This window comes from Geotrypetes seraphini, chromosome 3 (genome assembly GCF_902459505.1).
Source record: "Geotrypetes seraphini chromosome 3, aGeoSer1.1, whole genome shotgun sequence".
NCBI lineage: Eukaryota > Metazoa > Chordata > Amphibia > Gymnophiona > Dermophiidae > Geotrypetes > Geotrypetes seraphini.
This window is the reverse complement of record NC_047086.1, coordinates 31,315,961-31,325,713: the sequence shown is the minus strand read 5'-3', so window position 1 is coordinate 31,325,713 and position 9,753 is coordinate 31,315,961. Positions and strand designations below refer to the sequence as shown.

At 42.3% G+C, this 9,753-nt stretch overlaps 1 long non-coding RNA gene across 1 annotated transcript in view; it reads right to left on the bottom strand.

Moving 5' to 3' along the window:
* Positions 1–237: 237 nt before the first annotated feature.
* Positions 238–9,753, bottom strand: part of LOC117357766 — a 61,059-nt gene continuing 51,543 nt past the window's right edge. The window contains exon 3 of the long non-coding RNA XR_004538855.1: positions 238–331. This is a non-coding gene — a long non-coding RNA (uncharacterized LOC117357766). The remainder of the gene's footprint in view (positions 332–9,753) is intronic.

Below are 9,753 nucleotides of genomic sequence, written 5' to 3'. Positions count from 1 at the left end.
AGACTCCTTAGTCTATGGCCCAGAAATATCAAAGAAGAGACAAGTTAATTTAATTATATATTTTTAATGGATATAACTAATGGGCAGACTGGATGTACCGTTCAGGTCTTTTTCTGCCGTCATTTACTATGTTACTATGCGATACAGTAATTTTAGCTCACAGTTTAGGGATCATGCCACAAAATAAATCTGAATTAGTAATTATGCTGGATTGGTAGGAACTCACTCTGATTAAAGCCCAGATGTGTTCTTTCTTCTTAATGCTGTTTTTGGTTGGCGTGGTGAAGGAGGCCCTGTGTCCGCGGAGGGTAGCTTGAGGTGATGGTCCTCTCTGAAAGAGAAATTTATTTACAGAGCGGCTTGCAGTGGAGTCTTGGGTACAGATGCAATGGCATAGCGAGGGTCGGGTTACCAGACGTCCAGAGGTCCTTTTGAGGACATGGCCGGGTTCTGGACGGCTTTTCAAAACCTGGCACTTTGTCCGGGTTTTGAAACTCTGTGTTGGGCAGGGAGGAAGTCCGCGCATGCGTGGACTTCTTCCCTGCCCAACAAGAGCAGGCAGCAGGGGCGGGGCTAGGGTGGGCTTGGGGCAGAATTAGGGCAGGATGGGCATAACTAGGTGGGCCTGAGGTGGGGCTAGGGGGGTCCAGATTTTCCAAAAGGAAAATTTGGCAACCCTAAGCGAGGGGAGGTGGGGGGGTGCAGACCACCCCTGGTGCTGCCTTGGTAGGGGCGCCGGCACCTCTCCGCCCACCCACCTACCTCTTCAAATGGTCTAACCTTCTGTTCGCTCCAACCTGAGCCTTCCCTCTGAAATGAGTTCCTGGTCGGGGGTTGAGTTGAAAGAGAAGGCAACCCTCGGTGTTCACTGAGCTTCAGTCAGAAGACAGGGTCCCACCCCAAAACAAATTCAAACCGACCAAATTGGTACACCTGAGAAGACGTTGGTTAGTATCATCATGAACAGCACGACTACGACGACTACTATTTATTACTTCTATAGGGCTATGAGACGCACGCAGCTCCGTACATTCAAACACACAAGAGCTTGCAATCTAATTATGAAAGACCCACTGGACAAAAATGCTGTTTCATGTAGGGAAAACAAAGGGAGAAGAGGTAGACAAACAAATGTTAGTCTATGGGTGCGCAGGCTAACCGGTTAGCAAAAGAGGGGGGTAAGTCTGGTTAAGTGCTGCTGGGAAAATATGAATAACAAAGTTATCAATACATTTTTTCAAAAAATTATTTTGGCTTTAAATCATATCTCGCATATATACCAGAAGCATCTACCACAGCACAGCAGTATATAAAGAAGGGAGAGAAGTGCATTGCTTGATTCCATGGAGGAAACGCGGTTTCTGTTCATTTTTTCTCTCCCTTTGTACAATGCATAACCTCCAACCTCTTTCATAAGTATAATCTACCTGAGATAAGTGCGATTCCCTGAGCAGCAGAATACCAATTACAAGAGAGTCAAACGTGAGATTTTGTCATTTAACTTTCTCAGAAATGAATGGCATATGTCATACAAATGACAGTGGGACAAATCCCGAACGGTTTAAAGGTGGCAGGATGATTGGCATTTGGAAATTCCGCATCCATACATTGCAAAATGAATTCTGTCCTGAAGCTCCAATGAAACCACAATATAAATGTACCTTTAGGCTACAAGTATCTTTCCTAAAGTACTGTGGTTGGCGAGTTCATTGGAAATCGCATCGTCTTCCCTTTTTTTTCCTCTTTTCTGCTCTTATCCTTTGAACTAAGGCAGTAATTGCTTTTATGGATAGATTCCCCATTGCTGCTGTTCTTAGGTTAGCACACACACTAATGAACCTGCAAATTACTAACCCAGATGAAATTAATTGATGCTTGCAGGGATTTAACATTGTAGATGACGGCAGATAAAGGCCTCCCTGGTCCATCCAGTCTATCCACCCCCTCAACCCACCCACCCTAGGATCACATTACATTTATAGACATATCCACCAATCATCCCCAGCACACTCTACCTGATACCCAACCAAATCCTACCAAAGCTCTATATCCCAAACCTAGCCACCACAGTCATTCAAAGTTACACTACCGAAAGCATGAAGTCATAATGCCGTTGTACAGGGCCATGGTGAGTCCTCATCTGGAGTACTGTGTGCAATTCTGGAGGCCACATTACAGTAAAGATGTGCGCAGAATTGAATCGGTTCAGCGGACGGCCACCAGGATGATCTCGGGGCTCAAGGGTCTCTCATACGAAGAGAGACTGAACAAATTGCAGCTCTACACTCTCGAGGAACGTAGGGAGAGGGGAGACATGATCGAAACATTTAAGTACCTCACGGGACGTATCGAAGTGGAAGATGATATTTTCTTTCTCAAGGGACCCTCGGCCACAAGAGGGCACCCGCTCAAACTCAGGGGCGGAAAATTTCATGGCGACACCAGAAAGTATTTCTTCACAGAGAGAGTGGTTGATCATTGGAACACGCTTCCAGTGCAGGTGATCGAGGCAGACAGCGTGTCAGACTTTAAGAATAAATGGGATACCCATGTGGGATCCCTACGAGGGTCAAAATAAGGAAATTGGGTCATTAGGGCATAGACAGGGGGTGGGTAAGCAGAGTGGGCAGACTTGATGGGCTGTAGCCCTTTTCTGCCGTCATCTTCTATGTTTCTATGTTACCTTCATAATACCAATGCAACAATCTGTGTTCTCCTATTTCATGCCAATTACTTTCATTGCCAACGTGTATTCCTCCATCCCTGTCATCACAAGCCAGGGTAGATATGGTGACCTCTGTCACCTTCTCCACAGGAAATCCTTACCACACAAACCCTGTTACCTTAAGCCTATCTCTACCCCCCCCCCCCTCACTCTCACCCAATAACCTCAGAATGGCACTGGCAAATGCAAGGTTTGTAAATCACAAAGAAACTATACTAAATGACCTCCTCACAGACAGTAACTGGGACATCTTCCTTATTACCAAAATCTGGCTCAAAGACAATGATGGAGCTACCTTGGGTATGCTTTGCCCACTAGGATACCAAGCAATAGCTTGCTTACACACCATCACTAGAGATGGACGTGTAGCCACCATCATTACATCCAACCTCAACCCAAAATTGATAGACACCACTAGAGTGCCTCACCTTCTCGGTGGGTCACAACAGAGACCTAACCTTTGCCTTGATATACATAGAATCATCCTCTCCAATGACTGTCTTAGATGACCTGCTATCCATCCTTAGGAAACTGGTCTTCACATACAACCATGTCATCATACTTGGAGACTTTAACTTCGCAAGCTACCCAAATGTAACCGGATCCCTAGCAGACTTCATCACTTCATTATCAGATCTAGGCTTCAAGCAAATGATCTCCTCGACGACTCACTCTGCAGGCCACAACCTAGGCCTAATCATTATTCAAAAGGACACTACACAAACCCCAGCCTTCACTACCCAACCAATACACTGGTCTGATAACTATCTGATCACATTCAATCACACCTACATAACGAATGAACTGTCAACCAGCAAGCAACCCCAACATATGATAACATACAACAATGACACTATTAGCTTAGAGGATCTCTCCTCAGGAGTCAAACTATTGATATATTCTGTTGTTTGGAGAATGATACGTCATATACACAAAAAAAGCCCAAACACCATAATATGAATTCAGTGTCACTTAAAAAATGAAATGAGTCAAAGAGAGTCTTATGTCCAAATGAATCAAGCTACCAGTAAGCATACCACTCAAGTGTATTTCACCAAACAACAGAATATATCAACAGTTTGACTACTGAGGAAGGCATAAAGGTACCGGAACATAGGCTGTGTTGAGTCTGAAGTTTATTTTAGTGCAATAAAGTCCCCGTTGAAGCATGATTTTTTTTTTCGCACAATTTACTGAATCCAGCCCTAAAGGGATAATTATAGAAACCATTTGTGTGTAAAATGCTAATTTGCATGCATAAAAGAGAGTCTTATAAAATTAGTTCACGCCTGAATATACATTACATGACATTAGAGACTTCTATTTTGCCATTACCTTGAGGTTCAAGGCATATTACAAAAGAGTTATAGAAGGTGGGTTACAAAAGAAGATCTCTGGTCATTTCCAGAGAAAGTAAAGAGTAGATCAGGTAGGTTCAGGGAGTCAGGAAGAATATGGGAAGAAGGAGGTACTGGTGGTGTTAAGACTTTTTCAGGGATTAAGACTTTTGGTGCTAGACATTTGGTGCTAGCCAGCACATGAATACAGTAGATGTTCGGAAGGAACCTAGATAGTCATGAATTTTTGTAGTGCGTATAAGACTCTGGTGAGAACTCATTAGAAATATTGTATACAAATCTGGAGACTTCACCTTCAAAAAGATTTAAACTGGATGGAGTTCATCCAGAGGAAGGCTACTAAAATGGTTGGTGGGCTTTATCACAAGGCATACAGGGACAGACTTAAAGATTCAATATGTACACTTTGGCGGAAAGGGGAGATATGATACTTCTTCTATCCATTCAGTCATGTCCGACCCTTGGATACTCTGTAGGCCATGCTTCCCTGTTTTCCACGGCTTCTTTCAATTGCTTGAGGTTCATTCCTGGGTCACTCTTGATAGAGACATTTAAATACCTATGTGGAATAAATGGGCATGAGGCAAGTCTCTTTCAATTGAAAGAGAACTCTGGAATGAGGGGGCATAAGATGAAGATGAAAAGGAATAGATTCAGAAGTAACCCCAGAAAATACTTTTCCATGGAAAGGGTAGTGAATGCGTGGAACAGCATCTCGGTGGAGGTGGTGGAGATGAAGACTGTATCTAAGGGAGAGGAGGAGATAATAGATGGCATGGTTGGGCAGGTCATATGGTCTTTATCTGCCTTCATTTTTCTATGTTTCTAGTATAAACCATTTGCTAAAAACAATATAAAGGACAGATATCAAAATAGTTTCAATGGGATCAATGCTTATTTAAGACGAGTGGATGTACATTTGTGACTTGTGTTATAATGATTATATGGTCTTTAAATATGTCTCTTTTTAATCCCAAATTAGGCCAAATTTTCTTTAGATTTGTAACCCCCTGAAAAGAGAATTTTTTTTAAAAAAGAATTTGTTAAACAACCTAAACAAAATGAAAATATCTAGCCTATGCACCCCTATATCATATGCAGTACAAAAAAAAAAAAGAAAACCCACATTTCTGGGCCATTTGTTATTGTTAGGTGACAAACTTTCTAAATTGCAAACTTTAGGAGTCAAATTAGAATGCTGTTTTCTGACTGACGGAATGAGATCTTCCGAAGAGAGAGTATCAATGGGGAAAACTCATTGTCTCAGCAGTCTAACCTTTCTCTAAAAAAGGACATTAACAATTCATTATTTTCAGCTCATTTCTACCATTCTGTCGTATTCGGCATAATCACCACAACGATGAGTTTTCTGTTAGACATTTTCAGGTCATTAATTATTTCTTATTAGATTAATGGTCTTTAGCTTTGTTATGGGAACCCCACGCTCAGGGGCTCCCAATAGGGTATTAACTGCTAGGATGTGCTTTAACCCATTACTCATTACTTATAAGCTTCATCAATTGGCGCTGTAGGAATAAAACACTTCATTGATTATGCCAATTAGATATAATGATAGGATCACTTCACCTGAATATAGTATCAGAATCTCCACATCTGTTCTTTTTGATACTTAAACCAGTGAAATTGCTTAAACAATTTCTGGTGTGTTATTTGAAGAACAGTCCTGGAAGCCTATCATTAAAATCTCCTGGTAGTGATCATATACCAGGGTCAATGACCTTAGAAACAATTTAACCTTGCCATTTATAGAATAGCGCCTAGCAGTGTCTAAGTGGTAAGATTGTTAAATTTCATGCCCGGTGGGCTAGCTATCATTCCTGGAGGGAGAAACATATTGGGTTAGTCAAGAATAATTTCCGAGCTCTTTACTTCTGTGGATAATAAGCTCCATTAGAGGGTGGGTCGGACTTTATTTTTATTTTTCTTGTATACAGCTTTTTACTTTTTATTTATATGTTTTCTTTCATCTGTATTAGTAAAGTTCCTGTACTGATAAGTAGCATATTATAATGGTGAATGGATTGAAGAAACTACAGAGCCACCAATTGCTGGAACATGTTCTGATTATTGAAGTTCATTCTTAATTGATTGTTCTTGTTTGGGGTTGTGCATTCAGAACATGGTCCCGGTCCTGAGGAAAAGCAAAAATCACCAGTACAGTAGCACATTTAAGATGGTGTTTTGTTGTCCATTTTCATACTATATTTAGGTTAATTTGATTTAGATCTACGGGGATTAGCAGAAGAATGTCATCTGCATATAAGAACATAAGAATTGTCGCTGCTGGGTCAGACCAGTGGTCCATCATGCCCAGCAGTCTGCTTACGCGGCAGCCCTCTGGTCAAAGACCAGCGCCCTAAATGAGACTAGCCCTACCTGCGTACGTTCTGGTTCAGCAGGAACTTGTCTAACTCGTCTTGAATCCCTGGAGAGTGTTTTCCTCTATAACAGCCTCCGGAAGAGCGTTCCAATTTTCTACCACTCTCTGGGTGAAGAAGAACTTCCTTATGTTCGTATGGAATCTATCCCCTTTTAATTTTAGAGAGTGCCTTCTTGTTCTCCCTACCTTGGAGAGGGTGAACAACCTGTCCTTATCTACTAAGTCTATTCCCTTCAGTACCTTGAATGTTTTGATCATGTCCCCTCTCAATCTCCTCTGTTCGAGGGAGAAGAGGCCCAGTTTCTCTAATCTTTTGCTATACGGCAACTCCTCTAGCCCCTTAACTATCTTACTCGCTCTTCTCTGGACACTTTCGAGGGTCTAGTTTAATCGAGTTAAGAGTGGTCACAAAGATGTTATACAGTAGGGGTAAGATAGGGGATCATTGAGGTACTCTGCATGGTGGGGTCCAGAGGTACTCTGCTTGGTGGGGTACTCTGCATGGTGGGGTCCAGTAATTGGAGTAGATTTTATCCTTCAGGATTCTGTATCATCTGTTAGTGAGGAACCCTCAAAACCATTGTAAGACATGTCCAGTAAGACATGTCCAGTGAATCCTAGATCAGACAAACCAGCAAGAGAAACTGTGGGCCCTCTCAACGACCAAGGAATGATAGGGTCAATCAAAGAAGACAAACAGGTTGCTGATAGGTTAAATTCATTCTTTGCAACAATGCCAGACAATGCAACATTACAACAATGCCAGACACTGGGAGGGTATTCACCGGAGGCATAGAGGAGAGCCTAACATCAATAAATGTGGAGTTGGATCAGATTTACTTTCAGATTGACAAACTAAAAAGTGATAAATCCCCTGGACCGGATGGGATTCACCCGAGAGTTTTAAAGGAACTTAAGATAGAAATTGGGGAACTACTACAATCTTTAGCTAACATGTCAATTAGAACCGAGCAAGTACCAGACGACTGGAGGATAGCAAATGTCATCCCAATTTTCAAAAAAGGATCAAGAGGTGAACCAGGAAACTACAGACTGGTGAGTCTCACATCGGTTCCTGGGAAGATAATCGAAACACTAATTAAGGACCGCATTGTAAAACACTTGGATAAGCACAACCTAATGAGAGATAGTCAACACGGCTTCAGGAAAGGGAGGTCATGTTTGACAAATTTTCTTCAATTTTTTGAGAAGGTTAACAAGCAAATAGATAGTGGAGATCCAGTGGACATAATTTACTTGGACTTCCAAAAAGCGTTTGACAAGGTTCCGCATGCAAGGCTTATGAGTAAACTATTAAATCATGGAATAGGAGGAGAAGTGCACGGATAGATCGGAAATTGGTTAGAGAACAGAACGCAGAGGGTAACCATAAATGGGAAATTCTCGGAATGGGAAAAGGTGACCAGCGGCGTGCCCCAGGGCTCGGTTCTTGGTCCCATTTTGTTTAATATTTTTATAAATGACCTGGAAGAGGAAACAACTTGTAATATAATCAAGTTTGCGGATGATACAAAACTATGTCGGGCGGTTGGCTCTCAGAGGGACTGTGAGGATCTTCAGAAAGATCTAAATCAGCTGGAAACGTGGGCGATAAAGTGGCAGATGAGTTTTAACATAGACAAATGCAAGGTGATGCATCTGGGAAAGAAAAACAAAGAACATGAATACAAGATGTCGGGGGTGACATTAGCCAAATGCGAACAAGAAAGGGATTTGGGGGTGCTGATAGACAGAACCCTAAAACCATCGGCTCAATGTGCGGCGGCGGCGAAGAAAGCAAATAGGATGTTAGGCATGATTAAGAAGGGGATCACGAGTAGGTCGGAAGATGTTGTAATGCCACTTTACAGAACAATGGTCAGACCACACTTAGAATACTGTGTCCAACACTGGTCTCCATAACTTAAGAAGGATAAAATTCTGTTGGAGAGGGTACAGAGGCGAGCCACGAAACTAGTCAAAGGCATGGAGAATTTAAGCTACATGGAACGCCTCGGAAAACTGGGACTGTTCACCCTCGAAAAGAGAAGACTGCATGGGGATCTAATAGAGACTTTAAAAATATTAAAGGGATTTGATCACATTGACCAGGAAGCAGCATTACTGACATTTTCAGATGTGACGCGGACAAGAGGTCATAGCCTAAAACTGAATGGCAGTAGGTTCAGGACAAATGTCAGGAAGTTCCGTTTCACACAAAGAGTGGTGGGCGCTTGGAATGCTCTCCCGGAGGAGGTGGTGGCAGAAAATACTGTGCTGGGTTTCAAACACATGTTGGATGCACACCTTCTTGCAGATCATATTGAGGGATACGGGAAAACCGGGTCTCCAAAAAGGAGCACCTAAATGGGATCGCCGGACTAGATGGACCTTGGTCTGATCCGGTGAAGGCGTTTCTTATGTTCTTATGTTTAGTAAAAGGGATGTGGTTTACCATGTCAAATGCCGCCAAGACATCAAATTGTGCTAATAGCACTTGTTTACTTAGTGCCATTCTTGCTCTGGATACCAAACCTATTACACAGGTCTCTGTATTGTGTAAGTTCCTGGTAGCAGGTTCCATCATGCAATGTAATCTTTTAGTTGGGCTGCAACTATGAATTTGATCAGTTTAGTTATGAAAGGTATACTGGCAATCGGTCTATACAGTATATTGTCTGCTAGGGATGGATCTATATCTGATCCATTCTGGATGGGGATGAATAAGATTTTGCTGAATGCTTCTGAAAACCATCCTCTTGCTAGGGAGGAGTTTATCATCAGAGTTAACCATGGGGACCTTTTATTAAGGTACACTAACCGATTTAGTGTGTACTATCTGCTAAGGTGCCCATAGAATATAATAAGCGCCGTGGAGGGGCATAATAAAAAAAAAAACATCTAAGTCCCCTTTTGGCCTAAGGCCCTAAACGTTGAAAGTGGAAGCAAGGAAAATGTCCATTATAAAAAAAAGTCCAAAGGGAGGTTTCTTTTGATAATGGCCTGCCTCTACATTCAGCTGTTTAAATTCCCTGATCACCACTATGTCTACACTTACCACATATAATGAACCCCAAAAAAACCTAAGTCCCAAACGCCCAACAGAATCCACCCCATCCCAGCAACGATGGCGGCAAGAGAAATGGTTCATCTCCCCTGCCGCAAAAACGATCCCAAAGTGTCGTCAACTGCGGCACTTCGGATCGCTATCGCGGCAAGAGAGATAGCCAATCTCTCCTGCCACTTTATCTAAACTTATAATACAGTTT